General features: G+C 37.6%; 1 protein-coding gene across 1 annotated transcript in view; it reads left to right on the top strand.

The window, feature by feature from the left end:
* Positions 1-24,202, top strand: part of gipc2 (GIPC PDZ domain containing family, member 2) — a 69,234-nt gene that overhangs the window by 4,137 nt on the left and 40,895 nt on the right. The window lies entirely within an intron of this gene.

Below are 24,202 nucleotides of genomic sequence, written 5' to 3'. Positions count from 1 at the left end.
CTGAAGGCTTTCTAGCCTTCCTGAAAGTCTTCACTCCTTTTAAGTTTAATGAGGCAGCAGCTGTGACTGTGTCTTCAAATACTGACCTCAAGTTCTCATAAAATCCGTTCCAGAGGAGTGACCATATCCATACTGACCTTAATTATAGGTTAGAACTGTCATCAAGATTTGTAATGTATAAACTTGTGTTTCTTGAAATGGAGACACTTGCATGTGGCATCCATTATTTAAGAACCTATGGTGGTTTTTAAAAAGAAAAAAAATAGGCACAGTGTTGAGAAATATCACCTTTTTATTGCTTTCATGGTTAGGTCAAGTGGGAGTGTGTTATGTAAAGATAAAGTAGAAGAATTATGGATGAAAACAGATGGAGAAGAATCTCCAGTTCATGTTCAAAGATAACCCTGTGACAAACCTATCTGTGAATGCTTTACTTTCCACATATGTTGTTGTTCTTGCTCAGCTAATAAATCTTTACTTTATGTAGATAATTTCAGATTTATGCTGCATAAGATGTCCATATTTTATGTTGACTTGACATAGTGAAGACCCCCCCCCCCTCCATCAGCCAGTCATATTATATAATCATTTTATATTGCAATCATCTGTTTATATGAATCATTGGGATTTAGTTCTTTGTTGCTGTATATTTAAATTGTTTTATTTTGCATGGAACCGTATTATTTTAGCATCTTGCTGTTACAGTATTCTACTTATAATCTGTATATGCACTCTGGGCCTATAGTTGTTAAAGACCACCGTAAAAGAACTGAATTTAAATTGAACTGAATAATTCAGAAAGTTCTTTTCTGAACTAATTGGTGGTGTGTGGAAAAGATGGCTTCTGCATAGAGAGGGTTGAGGAAGGATATTTCACTTGGGTGTCTTTGGGAAGCATGTGCTAAAATAGAAAAAAAATATTGTCAAGTGCCTTTGTATCATGTTACATTCCATTGATTTCAAATTAATATGAAGAATGGACCATGGCATAATTGTAATATTAATTTCCCCTCATGTTCCTGATAAGAAAAGGGGTTGTAAGCGTTTATGGCGTCTGCTCCCTTGAACGAAGGAAAAGGCATACCCTAACCTCACTTTGATTTATGTACAACTGATTTACTAGTTCATTGTGTTTCTTCTTTGGTGAAAGCACATCTTACACTAAATAAACAAATTATTTTTAGCATCTCCACGTACATCTTTACAGCATGTGATCTAGATCAGGGGTCACCAACTCCTGTCCTGGAGGACCACCGTGGGTGCAGGTTTTCATTCTAACCCTTTTCTTAATGAGTGCCCTGTTTTTGCTGCTAATTTATTTAACTTGCTCTTGAATATTGAGACCCCTTAATTGTTTCTTTTTCCTTAATTAGAAGCCAAACAATAATGAGATACAAAATGAGCCAAAACAACTGGTGTCCATCATACAATATCTGAAAATAAAGAAAGATGAAGGTGTCAGGAATGTTGATCTGCTCAGGTCCCCAAAACATTTGAACAGTGCTCTTAGAAAAGAGAAAGTCAATAATCTCAGAAATGTCCGCTCTTGCACCACGAGAGCGGCAACAAGCCATGGAAGTAAAGAACGGGTTTAATTAAGAACAAGAATCGGCACTTCATTAAGCAGCTGGTTGGAGTGAAACTGGTTGGAGTTTGAGGCGCTGACTTAGCTGGTCTTTTGTTGGCTCACTCATTTCACATTTCATTTCTGTATGGTTGCCATTTAAGGAAAGAAATTAAGCAAATCAGAGGAATGATGAAGAAATTCAGTGGAACCAATCTTAAAAAACAAGTCAATTAAAATGAATTCAGAAGAGGTTAATTAGCAGCACAAACAGGGCACTAATTAAAAAGAAAAAAAGGGTTAGAATGAAAACCTGCAGCCACGGTGGACCTCCAGGACTGGAGTTGGCGACCCCTGATCTAGATCATCTAAATTGCATTAGCCTTTTAAAAACACAACCACTGGCAGAACGACTCAATATAGTGAGAAGAGCTAGTATAGCGTTGAAGAGAATAGGGTGCCTTTCCTTAACGAGATAAAAGTGGGAACAAGTGAAAAGTATTTATTAGGTTAAGAGGATCCAATGAATTCAAAATATATATTTGCTCTATTGTGTTGGAAATTCACCATTAAATACGGAGAGAAAACTCTCAGACATACGGTGAGGCTCTGGGCAGGTGATCTATGCAATGTAGATATAAATAGATGCTTCCTAATTTTGTGCGCTGGCCAGTGTCTTCAAGTATCAGGATTTAGTTTTAGGTAGACACGTTGCATTTGCTAATATCAGAATAGTTTAGAGATGTGGATTACTGTAACATAAGTATCTTTGGTATGTGGGAGTAACCAGCAGTCTAGGTTGAAATCCATGGGGAGAATTAGCAAACAACACACACAAACAGTGACGGCTTGGGATTCCAACTCTTTTTCCAGGAGTTGTTTGATTCTACACTATTTTCACAGCAAAAAGTCATAATAAAAACACAAAGAATGAATGGAATGAATATAAAGTAAATTGGTTAATAGTGACAGCATTATTACAGTGAGATACAAGAGAGAGTCAGTTTTATAGTAGCAAATGTAGGAATAATGAGAGTGCTAACCACAGGGCCACCATGCCATCCCAGATATACCTCATATACCTTTAATGATAATCCTAGAAGAAGATGCAGACACCTTTCACAACATTAACTGTGAGATGAGCAGCATGAGAACATTGCTAACGGTTACAGCGACTGTCTCGAGTTTCACATCCCTGGACAGATTATAAAGCGCACTGGTATCAGGTGTCACCCAATAATGATTTTTGTACTTGTTTAAGTGAGATATTCCTGGTTTTAAATATAATAGTTTGTTTAATCAACTGATTCCTAATTCTCACAGTTAAGGATGATTTATTAAAGAGTCCAAATTAGGACTCGAGTGCAGTCATGCAAAGGGTGACACCTCAGCACCACACTAGTTTGAATGGAATGGAACAGTGTCCTGATGTACTAATATTAGGGCTTAGTCTGGGGAACTGAAAAATGAGCAAAATTAATTTCATTTATAGTATTAATTAAGTCTATGACCATTGCAGAGTTTTTCTCTCAAAATACATTTTTGAGTGGATAAGTTAAAATTTTATTTTTAGTATTAGTGCCTATGAGAGGTATTTATTATCATCTAGTAAAAATAGACCAACATCTGCATAAGTTAGACTTCCCTTTGATAAATGGGTGCAATATTTATATATGGAGATGAGACTACATTAAGAAAATAATTCACTAGGCCCATGGTGAGTAACACAATCCTCATAGCCAGCCCTATTAGTGCCAGTAGTCGCATTGAAGTCACCCATGACCAGAGGAGTCTCATCTTGTGGGCATCCATCAACCACCTAGCACAGTTGCGATGAGACAACAGACAAGGCACCCAGAGAGTGCCTTAATCTGAGTGACATCTGACAACATTGGAAGGAGCTGATCTGCCACAGCAACATCTACTCCCTGGGTATGACAGCCATTGGAGCAACAAGACCAATAAAAGGTGTACCCATCTAGAGAGATCTGGCCAGTCCCAGGTCTGCACACCTCAGGGAGTGCTGCCACTGAATTGCGGAGTTTGCAAAGCTCCTCTGACAGCAGAGGAAGATGATCATCATGCCAGAGAGACGAGATGCGGTCCTGGGTATGATGTTAAACTGCATCCAGTCCTGTAAGTGGTCCTCCAACTTGCAGGGAACACTTGGAGGTTTGTTGCAGAATTGGCACTCCAGTCACCATAAAAACTTCACACACCACGGCAGACAAAAGACTGTTTTTTGCTTTACATGGTAGCAGCTCTGTTGCAGCCACCCACAGGAAGGCTGTCTAAATTATGAAGGGAATGGAGGAAAGCCCCAGAAGAGCTGAAACCACCGGAGAGCCAGTGTGGTCAGGCCTGAGGCATCACCTGCTGCACAACAGCACTCGGGTTCCAATTTATGGTGTCCCGTCTAGGTAGAGGTGCGTCGAACGTCTTTAATCTGGCTGTGCTCTAAATATCAGTGTCTTCCATGATTTTGGGCTGGATGTGAAAACTGTACTTTATTTGAGACATTTCCAGAAATGCCCACAAATGAAACCTAACAACTAATGCTCACATTCGTCTTTTCACCTCTATTCAAAATTGCTAAATTAATTCAGAAAAGAAAAATTTGACTTTGTTTTTCTAATACTTCTGAAACTCAATGTGTATGTAAAAAATGTTCTTTGTCTGTCTGAGTCTAAGATTGAGAAACCCAGTATAAAATTAAATGTGAGCATTTTGAATCTTGAAAGGTTCTATTTGGAATATATACTTGTGGAGATTTATTTCATATAACATCTATAGTGATAATTATGTTTTTGCATGTCTTAATAAAAATAAAAGTTGGTTCTTGTGGGTGTCTTTAAACAAGTGTCAACAAAGAACAGCTGGAACCTGCATACCAGAAAAGGTCACGGCAACAGCTGGTCTTGTTCAGTGGCTGGATGAAAATTATGTCTCCAGTGCCATCTGAAAGGGAGTTGCTGTGCGGGCAATAGTCTCACTTCATTTCTCTGTTTATGTAGATCTAGTATGATATACAAATTTCATACTTATGTTTAGCACAGCAAATCCCATTCCTCAAAACTGATGACACACAGGTAAAGTATCCTTCAGGTTTTTGGACCTGCTTTTACATTGAGGTGTCACAAGGATACCTAGACAGGATATCAGCCCTGCACTCTCCTTCACACAAGCACCATCAGTCCTTCTTGGCCAGTTCAGCAGAATCCAATTATGTAATCGGAATAAATGTAGGCACTGTGATCTGTTGTGGTTGAGGTTAACTTCCTTGACTACAGTCCTTTCTTTCTTTCATTTGCATTTTTCGTTCCAGTGTTTAAATCCTGGATACTACAGTACATTTTGTTGCCATGTGCACAATTATTATTCTTCAGTTAAAATAATGAAAATGTTTAACAAAGAAATACATTTTCGTATTTTTCTGTTCTAAACCAGTCTTATGCCACATTATTTCCAGATGGTCTCAATTTCCCAAAAACTGTAAATTGGAGTTGAACTGATCTGAAAATATTTTGTAATTTAATTTAAATGATTTTTACAGAAAACATTTCTTTCCATATCACATTTTAAAGAATTATTACATAACTTTGCAGTGTACATTAAAGCCTATGATGTTTATTTTGAAATGGTTGTTTAGTAAAACTCAAAAACTCTTTAACCCTAAATGAACTTTTAATTAAAGGTGATTTCTTTTCACTGACAAAAATCAGAGCTCCACTTGTGATTGACTCTGAAGAGGATTGCTTTCTTTTACATAAATATGCACAACCAAGCAACCGAGTCAGGCGACTAATCCTGTTTATGGTTGATTTAGCTGGTGACAAGTAATCTGTGCCTCTGCTTTTGACACTTTTTTTTTTTTTTTACATTCTTAGATTAAGTGAGCTAATTAATGGTCACAGGAGTTCAGAGCTTTTTTCATGTATATTGAGTCAACAAGGTGGAAACCAGCCCTGGACAAGATGAAAGACAATCAAATGGGAAATGTTTTAATGCTGCTAGTTATTCATCTTGCGACAACGATCTGTTTTTAGCAGTGTATGCCTCCTTCCATGCTGTGTTATTGAGAAGCTGGTTTATTTGTGAGTTTCCTAAAAATATTGAACCTGTGGATGTCAGTGTGGCCAGCTGTAGACGGTCATCCCATTTGCACTTGTCTCATGCCTTTGACTATATTGCTGCTTGGACTGGCACCAGCATCCTGTGACCTTGAAAGAGATGATGTGGACTTGGGAAGTGAATTTTGGTTATAAAAAAACAATTGATTTTGAATTGCTTGTGCTAATAACGTTAAACTGTCAAAAATCCGTGTATGCATGATAAACAAAAGCAGAGATCTTAACCACTACATATCAGTGAACTCTTTGAACTGAGTTGTTACTTCTGAATACAGATGCGATAAGGCTCAGTTTGTGTGATTCTCCATTACTGGAGCAGGAATACCTCTTTGTTTTCTGTCAACATTTGTTGTTTTCTTCCTTTGTGGCGCCTTGTTATGTGTAGGTAAACTGCAGTACTGAACACTTTCCACTTTTACATAAGTGCCATGGAGTTTGACTTTTATTTGTAAATGTTTTCAAGCTGACATCTATATTGAGCAGTCTGGTTGCCCCTTGTGAGTATTATTTTCATCGCTCCGGTATATAATAATGACGTGGTTGTCTATTGTATTTATAGTGATTACATGTAGCTGTATCCCCAACAGGATTACAAAGCCTTTTATAGCCCTAAAGACTTCAGTTGTGCAAAAGGCATTGGTGAGGTGTCCATGTGGACTTTACATTAGTGGATTTGCTACTCCTTTGGGACTGCTCATGTGGATTAGGTCATCAACTTGATTCTTGTTTGATTTGTGCTTATTGTGTGATACATGAAATAATGTAGAAATTAAGATTTTTGCTTTTGTTTATTATTTGTTTGTTATGTATACAAAGATCCTTGTGCCAGTAATACGAGTATATTCTTAGAAGCTAAATTAATTCTTTATAAATGGTTGTATATTTTTATTTTATCAAGAAGCTTGATGCAGCTATCCCCACGTTTTATGAAGTTCTGCCACATGTCACTGGCTAATCTATCCCACATAATGAAGTGCTAGTAAGTTCAGAGGGTGGCTTCATAATGTTAGGAGACATAAGAAGCTTAGGGACATTAGTTTTTTGTGCCATATTTAATGCTTACTTTGTGAATTGTCTGTTTGCACTGTTTTCTTGTGTAGATGAATAACCCATCCATGTACTGACTCTCTCTTTTTTCGCACTGTGCAAAATCCAGTGATGGTACGTTTTTCCTCTGAGAGCGAAAGACCCCTCAGGCTTTTCTAGTAAAAGCTTTCCAGAGAACTAGCAATAGACAGGGGAAATCCCTTGCATCCTGTTTGAAATGCAAATCTAAACTCTATCTGGTGTATTATTTGGACCGGATTCTCCAGGGCATTAATGTATTTGGTGTGATCTTCCCAAGGAAATGCATCTAAATCCCTATTTTACTCCCACCCTTATGATGCATTCTGTAAATAAAAAGAGTGGGTTGCCTTGGGAAGTAGGTACACTAAAGTGGGACAGAGAATAGAACCTTGGAGAAAAGAACCATCTCTAGGAATTGAGAACCCATGCTTAAGTGATAGCATGGATATGGAAGTGTCAGTTGTGGTGGAAGTGTGGATGGCTAGTAGACCCTGGTGATTTAAATCGTGCTATAGAAAGGCTAATTGATGGGACCAGAGGGAGTGAGAGAGAGAGAGAGTTTATAGTCCAGCAGGTCCCAAGAACTCTTTAGTCTTTGCAGAAGAAAGTAGGGTGGTGGAATAGGTGGGTTCCTGAGGCATGTTCTACACATCGGGTCAAAATTGCTTGCAATCATGGATATAAGGTCATCTGGGGTCACCAGAAAGTGCTATGGTAAGAAGGCCCCAGTGCTTCCTGAAGACATCCCTGATGCCAGCACAAATACCAAGCATTGCCCCAGAGGTTAGTCATGGATAAAGGGCTGTGAGCAAGTCAAGACATGAGTTAAATCAAGAGCTCAACTGACATGTAGGTAGTGTGGCCAGACAATGCTGAATTCTAGTTTTTAGGGGTAGAGGGGCAAGTTGCCACAGCAGGTAGATCTACAGAAGTCTACTGGAACAGCAGAATTTGTCTTTTTTGGTTCTGTTCTCTCAATATTTTGTACTCCCTGTTTATCATCTCTTCTTTTGTTTGTTTGGAGGAAGAATTAAGTTTGATGCTTTTTAACTTTTGGTATCTTTTGTTGTGACATTCAGCGATTCACAGAGTTGTTCTTCATAAAATGTGAAGAGACATATGTGGGGGATTGTTGGAGATCAAATTTCACTTGTTATTTGCACAACCATTAGTTGTTTTTACAAAAGAAAAAATGTACTGAACCTCTGCACCACAGTCTGTCCCTGTGCTTTATCATGACCATATAGGTTTATAGGGTCATGATTGTGAAGTGTACAGAGTACAGTCAAATTCTTACTTCCATGTGTTTATCAACATGCAATACACCACCACTCTCCGGGGCCATTTCTAGGGATTGTAACAGCCTTACTTTGAAACCGCTCTCTTCCTTGCCTGAAAAATCCCAGGACACATAACCTAGTAACAATAAAATCTATACCATACGTGGCAATGCATTCTCTTACTTCTTCCCCTTCCATAATTGCACTAACAAGAACAAGTGGCTTACTTAGCCACTTTAAAATCTGTTTTGATTATTATTAACTGCTATTTTCAGTTTGGATTAGTATCATAAATAATGACTTTTTAATTTAGTTTGTTAAAATCATTTTTGTATGTTTATTTATGTGGCGGTTTTCCGTTAAAGCCATTAAAAAGCCACACAGTAATGGTTGTTTCTTTATTTGTACAGCTGTTGCCTAGATAGGTTAAGTGATTCACTGACAGGGTCATGCTGGGAGTCATTAGAGGAGAATGAACCAGCAAAATCGTGGTTTATAAACCAACGCCTTAGGTCATACTGACGTGCCATTTATGATAGCCATGTTCCAATAAAAGCTACTGTTTGTTTTATTTTAACACTATAATATTCTCAATGTTCCATTTTTAAATATGTATTTGCTTGCCTTGAAAGTGCTGTTGTAACAATGATCATACCTTGCACTTGTTTTAGCTTATATCAGTGTATTCCAAGAGCAGCCTTTCCTATTTTTGTGTCCCATCATTGGATTACATTTATTAAATACTGAAGCAGTTGGGTGTCAAAGGATTTGGCGTTGGAAACTTTTATAATGTGGGTAGTGTGCTGCTAGGATTAAAGCATGAAGTACTGTGTAAACCAACTGTTAAAAGTTATTGAATTGTTATTGAAGCATGAGATTCTAGGGTGTGCTTCTTAAGAGTAATTAAAAACATTCTTTAAATGTCTTTAGCATAAAAATACATCAAGGCCTTTTAGTTAGTATTTCAGTAACCTTTAAATAAAACCAGTTAAAAGAATCAATGAAGAACAACTGTGGTATGCACAGCAAAACGGATGACATCAGCATGGGCAAAGTCTGCTGATTTATAGATGAGCTTTTATCTTGGGAGTTGTCCTGCCTTGTGTCGTATGCTACCTTGGACCATGTCATGTGTCCTTTGTTGCCTATTTTTCCCGCTCCTCATTAAGCCGAGAGCTGGAGGATGGTAATTATTCTTTTCAAATAATGTCTATAGTTTCTGCAGAGACAAAGGTATTCATGTCCTTCATATACAGTATATGAAGTAAAGTTAAATGGATATTATTCACAGGATGGCACAGGTTTTACGGCAGCTGCATCACACCTCCTGGGAGTCATGTTCAGTACTTATGTGATTGGAATTGACGTGTTCTCTCTGGATTTGCACTTTTTTGTGTTCTGTTCTAATGTTGGCTTTGCTTTTGGCCTCTTAATAGCTGATTTGCTGTACTGTACACATTGTTTCCACTGCTGTTGGACCGATTAGTCAGTTTATAATAACAGGCTTTGTAATGGCTGATTTTGAGTTGTACCCCATCCTCAGTATGACTGTGACAGTGTGTTTACATACACATACATAATCGGGTTAAGGTGAATAACCTGGTTAAAGCAGAAATCTGGTTTCTTAATAATCTGCCTTTATATGGGTAAGTAATCTTCTGGAGTTATCATTTGTCAGCACTCTAACCTCATTAAACTACGCAAAAAGGAGTTAAACGTCATCATCAGCCACAGTGGATCAGAAACTAAGTATGATGCCTGTGATAGTTTTCCTTTGTTCTTGTTCTTCTTCTTTCTTCTTCCACTTTTACTCGTATGTGGGGTCAATGTGCTTGACCAACCTTCTTCAAACAGCTCAGTCCTACACCTCCTTTTCAGTCAAAACCTTTTCCTTCAGATCTTCTTTTAATTTATCCATTTACCTCTGCTTTGGCCTCTCTCGTTTCCTATTCCCCTATACATCCATTCCCACCATTCTTTTGCCCACATATTCATGTTTCTCCTCATCACATGTCCATCCCACTTCAAACTATTTTCCTGTACTTTCTTAGACATCTCTCCCACTTTTGTTGTACCTCTGATTGTCTAATTTCTTATTTTGTCCTTTTTTGTAACCACACACAACTCAACACTCTCATTTCTGCCACATCTAACTTCTTCTCCTGCACTTCCTTTACTGCCCATGTCTCAGTTCCACACATCGTTTCTGGTCTTACCACTGTCTTAAAAACCTAACCTTTATCCTTTGCCTTGATTCTTCGATCACACAATACTACTGATACCTTCTTCCGTTTGTACCATCCACACTGTACTCTGAGTTATCTTTGCATCCAATTTTCCATTTTGGGCTACCACTGATCCTAGATATTTAAATTTATGCACTCTTTTCAATAACTCTCCCTGTAGGCTAACTTCTAAATCCCGATAATCAGTAAATCTCATATATTCTGTTTTCTTCCTATTTATCGTCAACAATCTATCTTCCAAATCCCGTCTCTATTTCTCCAACTTTTCCACATCCTCTTTTCTGGTGCAACACAACACAATGTCATCAGCAAAAAGCATGTATCAATGGGATTGGTCTTTTATTCCAAGACTCAGCACATCCATAACCAAATCAAAGAGATAAGGACTTAAAGAAGATGCTTGGTGCAGACCTACTGTGACTGAGATTTGTCTGTTACCCAACACTGCTTTGAACCCAAGTCCTCACTCCCTCATACATATCCTGCTTGTGTTTTATAAATATGTTTAGTCAAATTGATGCTTTATTTATAGGTTTCTGTTACTGGATTGCACATAGCAAACTCTTTTCTACTTGGCTGTGTGATTGAGCCCTGTAAAGGACCCGGTACATATGCTTCTTGCTATACACTGTACAACAGTGCTGTTGGAATAATAATAAAACACATTTTTACTTCTGTAAGAGAAGTATTGCACTAGTTTACTTGTTACTTTAAAAGTAATCGGACCACTTAATCCACATTACTTTTAATGTGTTACCCTACTGCTCTTGAGATTGTGTTGCTGAGTTTAGCACTGTACTTTTGGCTCATCAACACAAATTGAGCAATTTCTGAAATATTGAAGATTATTGAAGCTAGATGAAGGAATAATATGATCACCTGAACATTCTTCTCTGGAAATGTATTTTGTGGATTCTTCTACCTGTGGATGCTGAATGTGTGGGCAAAGCAAATATATACACAGGCTGACAGTATGCAATGGATATGCACAAACTACAAAATTCAACAGTAACCCAGTTAAAGGTTTACATGACCACATAGCTGGATTAATTGAGGAGAAATCTACCTCTTTTAATCGGGTTTCTCCGAAGCCAATAACCAGACTTCTCTAACTGGAATAAAGGTTTACATGGTATTTTAGAAATCGGGTTTCTGGGAATAATTGAGTTATTGTAGTGCATGTAAAAACACTAAATATTATGACGGACTGCCCTGGCAAGGTTGCTGTTTCTGATGCACTTATGCTAGAGTACCGCATTCCCACTACCAAAGTCATTTAATGTTTTGGTTTTGCCAGAGCAGATTTAAATGTCATCTTCTGCATGTGCGATGCAGTCACAGATTAAGCTGTCAGTGATATGGACTTGGTAAAGTAGCCATTTTCCAGTAACCCTGTATAGAATGTGCCAGGCCATTCTAAACTTGTCATTTAACCTTATGGATTAAACATAATAATCAAAGGCAGGCTGCTCAAGGTGTAAGAGAGCAGTGCTAACTACAGTGCCATTGTTGCACCGTTAAGTGTCATCATTTATTTATAAAGTAGTTTACATCTTAGTGATGGAGGATGTAGTATTTTATTGTCTGTTTTATTTGTGTGTGTGTGTGTGTATATGTATGTATGTATGTATGTATGTGTGTGCGTGTGTGTATATGTATGTATGTATGTATGTATGTATGTATGTATGTATGTATGTATGTATGTGTGTGTGTGTGTGTGTGTGTGTGTGTGTGTGTGTGTGTGTGTGTGTGTGTGTGTGTATGTGTGTATGTATGTATGTATGTATGTATGTATGTATGTATGTATGTATGTATGTATGTGTGTGTGTGTGTGTGTGTGTGTGTGTGTGTGTGTGTGTGTGTGTGTGTGTGTGTGTGTGTGTGTGTGTGTATATATGTGTATGTATATATATTTGTAAGTGGCAAGGTTGTCCAGAATGTAGGATTTTTTGTTTTCTGTTAATGTAGACCTGTTTGAATTAAAAGAGAATTGAACTATTATCTTAAAACATGGAGCCACATAATATCTAAAGTACTTTCTGTGCCATATGATGGTATAGTGACTAAGTCAATTAAGACATTCTTTTTTTTTTGTTTGTCTGTTATCTCTATGTTAGCTTTGCTGCACTGGTCACACAAGACATCTTTGCCAAAAGCTGGCGTGACTGAGCTAGTGATAGAAAGTTCCATACTTGGCTTTTACTGTTCCTGTGCTTAGTGCCAGGTTTAAATTGAGTAACCATGTATCATGTTCTTGCCTATCGTATTTCTGCTAGATTGCCAACACACATCCAGAGGTGTGAAACCACGACCTGTCAAATGGTCAAAAAAGGTTGCTTTCAGTCTTTGCTTCTCCCAAACAAATCATTGGTCAAACAGTGAGCTAGAATAATGCAGTACAGATCTTTTGAAATGCTGTGGATACAGTATGTCCATTATTTCTTTGGGAAATCTTTAATGGCAAAGAAAGATCTAGCCCCATAGAGAAGCCAGAAGCACATGCATAGTTGGGCTGCTCAGACTTTTAGTCATTTTGCTTTAGTAGTCTCCATAACATTTAGAGTGTAGTCTTAAGAAACATACAAAATGCGAACTGACACCAGTCAACGTCTGGTTTCTTCCTTCCTGTTGATGCTTCTGGGATAGCATTTCAGCCCAGAGACTGGGTGTGAGAGTAATTCTGTTGGGTTTTCAGTGTTTAAGTGCTATTTAGGGTAGCATGAGAAGACTGAGATAAATAAATCCTGCTAGCTAAATCTCTGTATGACCCTGAGCAAACACCTTAACCTGTTTATCTGAAGGGACTCTTTTTCCATCCATTTGTTTACAAATTTGCTGTTATCATGTTTGTGGGCTGTAAAGTTTTCTGGTTTTGGTGAGGGTGCCAAGCGCCATTCTGTCTCTAGTGGATTACTATCTTTCTCCCGATAACACTGGGATTGAATCTATGAACCCATAATCATGTGTTATGATGTTCATCATTTGGAATTAAAATCCAGCATTTATAACACCTCATCTTAAGCATGTTGAATCAAAATGTTTATTTATTTATTTTTTTTTTGCATCTTTACATTCTAGGCTGGCTTTGCAGTATAAACGGTCACTAAATTATGTTTATTGATTTGACAGTGAAATGTTTTTTTTTTTTTTTATTCTGTCAGGTAGGTTTGTGCATATCAGAAATCAGTATCTTCATAAATAATTCACATCTCTGTTTGTCAGCAGGGAAATTATATAGTCATCAATGGCCCATTACTTTCATGGGGTGGAAGGCCGTGTTTCGATAGCCCAGGATTGGCCTCCACTTCATTTCAAGGAACACTCACAAGCCACTTTGTGCTCTTTCATACTTGTTAAATTATTAGCTGGTAATTAACACTACCACTGACTTTGATGTACAAGGAAACCAGACTTGGTGGAGATAATTATGTCTGTAGGACTTGGAAAATATAGACAGAGCCCAGGACTCTAGAGCTGTAAGGCAGGGATGGGAAGATTCAGTCCTGGAGGCCTGCAGTGGCTGCAGGTTTTTGTTCCAAACCATTTGCTTAATAAGAAGCACTTATTGCTCAAGTAACACTTCTGCTTCACTTTAGTTGTCTCGCTCATTAAGATTTTGAACCCTTATTGCTTCTTTTAGTCATAAACAGCTGTAGTCTTGGTTTTTAATTGCTCCTTATTAGCAATAAGATGCAAATGACAAAAGAAACCAGCATTTCTCCATTTAGCTTGTTTCCATTTACACCTGTGTGTATTTATCATGCACTATTGGGTTTAATTAAATACTTGGAAGAGAAGTGAAGAGAAAAAGTGAAGCACTGAGAATAACTCATCTGTTTTAGACTTCAAATCATTTGGATAATATCCTTAGAAAGGAAAAAAAATCTAGGATATGAGAATGACTCGACATAGCAGAGTTAAAGCACTAGCAAGCCATGAAATTAAATAATTGACAAGGATTGGTTTTTAATTAAGCAGCTGGGTTGGAACAAAAACCAGCAACCACTGCGGCCCTCCAGGATTGACTTTGCCCACCCGTGCTGTAAGACAACATAGCTTAGTCCCAGTTCCTCTATACCTTATAAGTAACTTTCAATTAAAAGAATACTACTAGTTTTAATGTGTCAGGAAGAAGTTTCTGTTGGTGCTGGTTGCAAGTAAATTGTCAGTTTATTGATTCTTGTGTTGCATATGTCTTGCTGCTCATATTGAATGTAAAATTTTCTTAAACTCCCTGGTACCTAAAAAAAAAAAAAAAAATATTTGTAAAGGAAAAACAGACCAACACCTGGAAATGCTGCCAAGTTTGCAAACTAAAATGGAGCCATCCACCTCCCTGCCAGCAAATTCTAGGCCATACTCCAAAACTTATCAGTAATTACGTCTCCTAAGATGGCATTTGTGAGTCTTCATAAGACTTAACGGAAAGCCCCAGGCAGCAATGAGTCTAATTTCTTTTAAGGTGGATATAGCTCATCCTATTAACAGATTTGTCCTTGGTATATGTTCCATGTTATCTCATGCACTGTTTAGTCATATGTGCTAACTGCGGTGCACTGGGCAATTACGTCACCACTGGAAAGGAGACCCCTTTTTTTCCCCCTCAAGGGAAGGTATAATGCAGCATGTGCTGGACTCCTTAAAAAAAAAAAAAATAAAATGAAACAGATTGTTATATGAGACTGATCGTCAGACTGCGTCTTGTTAGTAAGGAGACCCTCTAGTCTCATGAGTTGATTTTAGCTGTATGGAGCCATTTTACCTATTACCTCCGATTTGATTAAAGATTTACACAGATATGGACACACACAATTTAACTGAGGATTTCAGTAAACATAATAGTTATAGCAGTTTAGCTTGCTCTACTAAACAAAGAACTCAATAATGTGACACCAATAAAGGATGTTAAATTTTAATTTGACAGCTCAAATTTAACAGATCTAATGCTCTGACTTAACTTTATGCATTTGGGTCGATTCACAAGTAGTCAGACATAGACTGCTCTGAAAATGTGCATCATGGATACATTAATGGAAGAAACTATTAGATAGATAGATAGATAGATAGATAGATAGATAGATAGATAGATATTAAGAAAAATATTGAGCATAACATGATAAACACAGGAGTGCTAGTGAACGTCAGCATGGGTTCAAATTTGGTGAGGTCTTGTTTTAGTAATATGCTCAAATTCTATGATGAAACAACAAAAGAATATGATTAGAATGGTTTATATGATATTATTTATCTTAATTTTCAGAAAACATTTGATAAAGTCCCACATGAGAGGTTGGCTATCAAACTAAAAGAAATGAAACTTTAGGGCGTAATGTATAGATGGGTGCAGAATTGGCCAAAACACTTAAGGTAGAGTGTTATGGTGTGAGGAGCTTTATCAGAATTAGGGAATGTTAAAAGTGGTGTCTCCCAGGGGTTAGTGTTGGGGCCTCTGCTATTTTAAGATATAAATGATCTTTATATTTATATAAATAGCAAGCTGGTTATGTCTATAGAAGATACTAAACTAGATGGAAGGGAAGATAATGTAGAATCAGCTAAACTGTTATAAAGGGATGTGGACAGCATATAGGCTTGACCAGATTTATGGAAGATGAAGTTTAATGTAAGTACATGTAAAATACTACATGTTGGAAGTAAAAATGTTAGGTTTGAATACACAATGGGAGGTCTGGAAATTGAAAGTACCAGAAGGACCTAGGAGTTATTGGAATCCTTAGATTCCTCAGTATCAATAAATCTAATAGGATGTTAGGTTAATGGAGATTTGACATGAATGAAGTGTTTACGAATTTTATCATAATTTTAAAATGGGTCCCATTTGCTTAAAATAAATTATGCAACAAGACCATAGAGACATGGTTGAAAACTTACTAAGGGCAGATTTTGCAGTAATGTTAGAAAGTTTTTCTTTAAGCAAAGAAACAAAGACACAATTACCAAGTAGTGCAGTAGAGAATGGGACTTTAGGGACCTTCATATTTCGATTTGATGCTATTTTGGAAAATATATGTGAATAGGATGGATAAGCTTGTTGGGATAAATGGCATGTTCTCATGACAACTATTCAAATGTTCTAAAAAGCAAACTGAGCAAAGGAAGTCTTAATCTGACTTGTGCAGACTGAATAATCATGTTGACACTTCATCCAGTTTTAGTAGTCATACAGTAAACTGTTGTAGTATGGGCGGTGGTGAGGCCACTTCCAACAAAGAGAAGAGAGATGCTTGTGTAATATTGCCCTAATTCTGTCTTTTCTTGTAATGCCTGCTGGCTAGAATCCAATTCAGTAGAACCTGTTTTCATTATGTATGTCTTTTTATAAGAAGGTATGCAGGAAGTGTGGCACAGTGCACTAGGCTTCAGACTACAATGTTGTACTTTGTCTTTATAGAAGACAGTAAGGGCAATGATTTCTCAGAGAGTCGACATCAAACTTCATTCACTAGTGTCCCAGGGCAGATGGTCTCATTTCCGATTTCAAAGCATTGCTTACCTCATCTTTGCTGATCATCTTTTTGGCTAGAAAATTGTTAGTCTCATGAACAGGATGCATTAGACAAACCATCAGTTTTATTCTGCTTGACAGTTTTTCTAATGTACTTTTCTGATATCAGTCTGGCTTTTTCTTTTTTTAATTAAAATAACACAACATACTCCTAACCTGTACTTACAATTTGTTATTGTACATTAGAAATATGTAGCAAAATGAACAAAAATAAATGGAGAGAAATATGAAAACGGTCTCCATTTTTGCTGCTATTATTTCAGTAGTTCCCAAATATGAGATTTGCTTTATTTATTAAGTAATTGAAAACACATTATATCATAGAAAGTAAATAGTAGCCAGTTTGATTGTTTCCCCCCCTTAGTGGGCATTTTGAGGAATTTGGGAACTCTCAAGTTCATAACAGTTTGTCTTTGCTCTGATTGTTCGGTACTGCTGCATCTGCTCAGTCAAATACATTTGAGAAAGGAAGTGCTGGGCACAGAAAGACGTAGGAGTATCTCTGAGAGTCTCTATCAAACATGGGAAGTATTAACAACAATACTAATGAATTTTTCACAGTGGGTATTGGGAGCTCGTCTACCATTGGTGGTAGTGGAAAAGCAGACAGGAGGAGAACAACGTGCCTTGAAATGACCAAGTCTGAGAAACAGGCTTTACTCTATAAATAAAGAATAGTTGAGAATAAACATCATAAATTAATCTAAGTAAAAGTGGACTGCAGCAGCCCAAGATAACCATGAGATCCAGCACTTCAAGTAAAAGATGACTACAGCATACCTTGCCTTTGTACTGAAGCCTGTCCCCAGTAGAGGCATCAGAACAGTCACATGCTCAATAATATGATCACGTATAATCTCATGTAGTCTTATATTCTTGTTTTTTTAACCTTCCTAGCCAGAAAGGCCATTTTTGTTATCAAATCGTATTTGGAGTGAAGTGATACACATTTAATATGTTTAGTTTGCTCTTCTTTTTCACAAAAAATATACAGCTTGTCTTTATTTACTTATTTTATAGACAAAGCAACAAATCAAAAGTAATCTCGCATTGCTCCAAATATTGCGACTGGAAATTCACATAAATGTACAGAACTGGGAAAGTGAAATGTCACAAGTCAGAACTCCGAACAATCAGATACCACATACTGTATTCACATGCTATCTCTCTATCTCTCATGCACAGAGGGAGAGCGATGACACAGTATATCATGCAAATGTCAACGAGCTTACCACTGTAAATGATATGGCTGTGGTCATGCAAAGACAGTTACAGAATGGGAGTAACTAAACAGAAACACAAAATGACTTCACCGGACTATAGGAGGGATAAATAAAGAGCAAGTAATACACATGGAAATATTTCAGCACATATTTCCCAACAAACTGAAAAGAATAGCCTTAAGTTCTTCGAAAGTTAATTAATTGGGCCATAGTGCACCTCTTTGACTGATAAACATACAACAACATTGTTCTTTTAGGGCTGCAATTGTCTTTTTGCTGAACTTGCTTGTAAACGCCTGGAGATTAAAAGTGTTAGGAAGGGAATATGATCATTAGCATTGTTGCTGGAGTGGAAAACAACAAAAAATGTAGATGGGTAGAAACAGAATTTAAGTTAACTAGGTCAAGATTTGCATCTTCTCTATTCTTAAATCATTAGCACCTTGACATTGTATTACTCAAATGTTACAGCCATCTGGAGTCTGTTGCTACAGGAAGCACAGCTTGGCACAAGTTAATTTATTTTCATAAATGCTAAAAAAGAGCCTTGTATGACAATTTCTCTCAAGCATGGGGAAGTGGTGGACTTGGATGCAGATGCTTAAAATGAATGTGCTTAGTGTCATAAAAATCAATTCCTTTAATACCTCTAAAAATTATGTGTTACATCACTATTCAATAAGATAATTGGGTATATTAATCTGTTTTAAATCAATGTTATCAGTAAAATAATGTACATTAAAATAGTAACTGTTATGTTTATTATTAGCCATTTATTATTTGTAATACAAAGCTAAAGGCAAACGTTGTGATGTATCATTAAGTAACTTATAGTCTCTGCATCAGGTTGTTATGTTTGCAGCGCTAAAGTTTCCAATAATTTACAAATCTTGCAATATTTATTGTTCATGATGCAGACCTTGATAAAGAGTTTTGGAATGTATCCCAAGAACTTACATTGTTTGGTCCAGAACTTGCTAAGTGGGTATATTTAAATTCACAGTGGTCAAGAAGCAGCTCACATTACTTAAGGAACATCCTTTTTACTCTCTTGATTTAACATGCTATTTTTTTTTTCTTGCGTCTAAGGCTAAATATTTATTTAAATGATAGGTACTTCCATTGACTCAAGTAGAGATGAAAAGAGAAGTGACCTATAAAAGAGTGCAATAGCAAATGTGATTGGTCTTACAGTCTGTCATATTGCCTAAAGCGCACAGAGTTTTTAACTTGTGGAATGAGCCCCGGACACAGACAGGTAGACATGTTTAAAAGCACCACCACACGTTTATTTTACAACTACTATATACAATAATAACTGCACACAACCCACAAACTCTCCCAAAGTCCAGGCCTCTCTATACAATGCCTCCTTTCACCTGGCCGCCTCCACTCCTCTCCTCCCAAGCTCTGTCCTCTTCCACCCAACTCCAGCCATCGAATGGAGTCCCCTTTTATAGTCACCCGGCTGTGCTCCAGGTGCCTCCCAACAATCTTTCGCCAGCACTCCCCAGTATGGCGGAAGTGCCAGCTGCGCACCTGGAAGCACTCTGGGTGTCCCCGATCCTCTTCCCCCCCAGCATTCCTGGGTGTGGCAGAAGTGCTGAGGTCCAGGGCTCCAAAGGCATTGGGGTGCCCCCTGGCGGTGACCACAGGCCCCTACAGGGCTGAGCTTCAAAGCTCTGTACCCGTGGTCCCCACAACCACCAGGGCGGTCGCCCCCACGTGGTCTGGGGGAGGCGTAAGCCCTCCTCTGGTCCTCCCGGGCGTCCTGGCCAGGTACCACCCCCAGCCACCTGTGACAAGCTTTATTAACACACTGTGAATGGGTCACAGGCTTCTATTCCAGCTACTGTCGATCGCTGAAGTGATTGACATCACTGCTAGATATTTTTACCCATTTATAACCACACTTGTTTCACCAATGGTACCTCATCCTCCAGTGAACACCCCCACTAAAAAACCCTGCTCTTGTGATCTCGCTCATTTCACCAAGGTGGAGAAGCTCCCGCCCTTCACTTGCTGCCTTTGGGTCAATATTGAACTTAAAAAGGTAAAACTGGAACCTGAGACCTTAAAAGGTTGAGAAACACTGGTCTAGCTGACATTGCTGTGCAGTGCTTCATATGACAACACAGTTACCATCAGTTCACTAAATCACTTAACGGCCAATAACAGCAATTGTAACTTAGTACTTCTACCTTGCTATTATGGATTGCAAAGGCTTTAGAACTTGGGCTATGTGTAGGTTAGTAAGAAAGGGAAAAATGTTTAGTAAATTTACAATGCACGCATTAAGCAACTGAAATCCATGCCATGACATCCCAGAGAGAACAAAATGCTGCCTGTGTGTATCAGTTCTGCCCCCACTAGCAGCCAGACAGAGCCAGTCCAGTGAAGGTAATGCGTCAGGGCAGGAGGTAGTTAAGAAAGAATGGTAACAGGTATGTACAACATGGTGGTGCTATGATGTGATAAAAGGAATAAACCTTGTGGGTATTTTTCAACATTACAGAAAATTATATGACCAGTCTGAAATATTATTATAAATGCAGAACATGAAGAAATAATCTATGGAAGGATATGCAATAATGTGTTTCAGCTATTCAGGCATCATGTATTATGTATTGCAAAGTTATAATTAGCCATAGTACGTAGGAGTAGAACTATGTAGTAGTAGTTGTTCTGTTAATTATTTAATTTCTTTGTTATTAAAGATGAGGCTGACCCTGTGAGAAGTGAAGAAGTTAGTTCTGTAGGATCCATGCCAAAGACAGCAGAGTGTTGTAGTTCTGGGTACATGACAGAGGAAATAACGGCTATGGAGGACAAAGAGATGCTTGGGTAGATAAAAGCAATATAGAGAAGTCTACTTTGATTACTTTGCACATCCACAGTCCAAAGGTTTTGATCTGTTTTTCTATTATTACCTCCAACAATCCCCAAGATGGAGTGTATTGTTGACAAGTGACTGGAATTACCTATCGACGGTACGATGCTGGAACCTGTATACTCTACAAGTCAACACTCTTGTCCATGGCAACTTGTTGCTCCAACATCTATATAAGTGCATTAAAAAGGGCAACAGACAGCTGATGTAGGAGTTTCATGTCTCTTTTGTTGCCAGTTACCATGATGGCCTAGTGGGGGTGGGCCAGTCTGTATCATGTCACTCTAGTGCTGAAAAACAGTCCCACTCCACCCTTTGGTTCAAGACAGAAACCAGTCTTGGATTGGGCACCAATCTATCACAAGTCCACTCACTTAGACACCCACGCGACCATTTGACAACTGCCAGTTAAAGAAATCTTTGAGTTGGACTGGAGTGCCTTTAGAAAAACGTACCTAGATATGTATTGAACCTGAAACAAAGCTGAGTCATCAGTTTAATCCAACAAACAATTAACTGCAGAAGTGTTGTATGATGGTGATAGATACCATATATTGGTTAAAAAATAAGCCAGTAGAGACAAATATATAAAAAAACTACACTATTAAACTTTAATCCATTTTTCAGGTCATGATCCACTGGTGTGAAAAACGTGTTGAACATTATTTAGTGCTCTGCACAGAGGAAAGTTTCATATTAATAAATAAAAAAAAAAAAAGACATTGCTCAGTCTTGCATATGAATATGCACAAAATTCACCACTACCTTATGTTGCTGCCCATCTCTCTCTCGTGAACTGATGGACAGTCAGTCTTTAAATGTTTCATAAGTAAAACAATTGAATATACCAAATGTAATGTTTGTTCATTATTACATACTACCTGAAATACCCAGTGTTGCCCAGGAGGAAAATAACGTGTTTTTTTTTTAGTTGTTTGAGAAAAATATAATTAAAAAGAAACACAACTTTAAAAATAAATTAACAAACAATGAAGACTCACTAATGTGCTTGTCTTGCGGTCTCGTATGTAGGTTATCATCCAGGTGATGCTCTGAACCGGGCAACTCTGTTTAATTTCAAAAGCAACAGGGGTGCGGTGGTGCTCAAACATAAACAATGCTGACAGTCACCTCCAGTTCGCCCTCTGGTGGTCGTTCCGAGTGTCAACTGGATGATAACATGTAAAGAAGACCACAAGATCACCCCCCTCCCATCCTACCCAAAAGGGGGCGGGTTAGGGTTGATTTCACCCTACAGTAGTTTTAGTTGATCAATGAGAAACATGTGTACCAAGTTTCATGAAAATCGCTCCAGCCATTTGGAAGTGATGCTGGAACATACATACATACATACATACACAAACACATACATTGACTTTATATATTTGTTTAGCATTTTAATAATTGGCCTTTAAAGTTCATTATATAGCATATGTGTTTGTAATTTCCCCCAAATCATTCAAAGCTAATTAACAACAAAATTTAAAGTAGAGCACAAGAAGTTTAGCTCTATGGATAGTTTCACATCTGGATGAAAATTATCAGTCTAAAACAAACCACAAAATATGGGCAATTCAAAGGGTCTGTCAAACCAGACTTAATACGCTCAACATGAGATGCAGGTGATCGAGGAATAAGTTCAATTGGATTTTCTTAGGTTTCAGTTATTACTAGGACTACAGCAGCGTTGTCCTTCCAGTACAGTTATTTACATTCAATAAAGCAATTTTAAAGCTCCTTTCCAACATCATAAAGCAGGGGTTGTAAGCCCAAAAGCAATCCATTTCACATAATTAATGATGTAAAACAAGATGTCTGTTTAGCTTGGACAGTAATTTGTCTAGGATTTTCCTGAATGACAAAAAAAAGTTATTGCATTCCTCCTTTATGAAGCCAGAGGCGTCCCTTAGAGCTGATTGGTTGAAAGTAAACAACTATTCTAGAGTGACATCTCTGAAGTAGTCTCGGGAACAACAGAATCCCAATAACATTAGATCCAAGTGATAACATATGGGGCTGAAGTAAACTGAGTCTTTAAAAATGTTTTGTTTGCTTTTCAGTTTTAAAGTAAACCTGTACATATAATGAGATGAACCTGCTTGAAAGCTGTTGCATAAAAAATGGACATTGCCCACTGAAAAGGAGTTTACTGTAGTGGGAAAACTCCATGATGTTTTTCCTCCCCACAGAAGTTGACATTACTCTCTTATGTTTGCTCCCTTTGATGATTGTTCGGTTTTTAATGAGTTTCCTTCCATATACTCCTGAACTCCATATTAATCATATTATACACTTAATGATCCTTTAACTCATTCTGCATTTTCTACTGGTATTTTGGCACATTTAAAAATTTGTAATACAAATATCTCTGTTTCTTGACACATTTTCATTAACTTTTAACGCCTGCAGTCAACCAGTGTTGACTAACACACTTGTAGTCATTTAAATTTTGTGTACTGTAATTTCATATGAAATGTATACAGGTATGTCAGACTTACAAATGTGAAGTTTAAGAGTCTTCATTTAGAGTTTTTTTAAGCTTTAAGTCTAAATAGTGATTACCGTATATACTGATGTATAAGTCGGGTCTTGAAACCTGAAAAATCGATCATAAAATCAGACCCCAACTTATACGCCCGTTCAAAAATGTGACACACTTTTTTTTTTCATCTTCTTGTCTCCTCCAATCTCACATCAGTTTCTCAGACGCATCGAATTTTGTGGCAGCAGCGCAGTTATCAATTTCTTTCGCTACTTCAACGATGTTTAATTTAAAACCAGCTTCTTATTTTCTTCTGATCGAATGCTCCATCGTAGATAAGGGATGCTCTTACGGTAAAGGTGTATGAGGGTGTAAGATACAAAAAACATAAAACAGAATAGTTTGTGTATCACTGTGTGGTAACGTAGGCACAATAGAGAGAGAGAGAGAGAGAGAGAGGTTAGGAGCACACGCTGATACAGTGCATTGCCGCACCCACATAGAAAAAGAAGGCAGTGTGCTCTGTGGTTACTCTCTAAGGTGTGCGTTAGCATATCATAATCTCTTGGACCAATAGTGTGAGTTTTCCGCATTCGACTTATACGACCAACATTATAAAATACCAGAAAATATACGATAAAATCAAGTCCTGACTTATCCGTGGTACAACTTATCCGGAGTATATACGGTATTTGATTTTTGGTTCACAGCACCTTTCCTGTATATCTTCATTAGTACAGTATATTTGCTTTTATTTTAGTTTCACTTTGTGACATTATACAGTATTATTGTT

The sequence above is a fragment of the Erpetoichthys calabaricus genome, chromosome 10, assembly GCF_900747795.2.
Source record: "Erpetoichthys calabaricus chromosome 10, fErpCal1.3, whole genome shotgun sequence".
NCBI classification, from domain to species: domain Eukaryota; kingdom Metazoa; phylum Chordata; class Cladistia; order Polypteriformes; family Polypteridae; genus Erpetoichthys; species Erpetoichthys calabaricus.
This window is presented reverse-complemented; position numbering and strand designations above follow the sequence as displayed.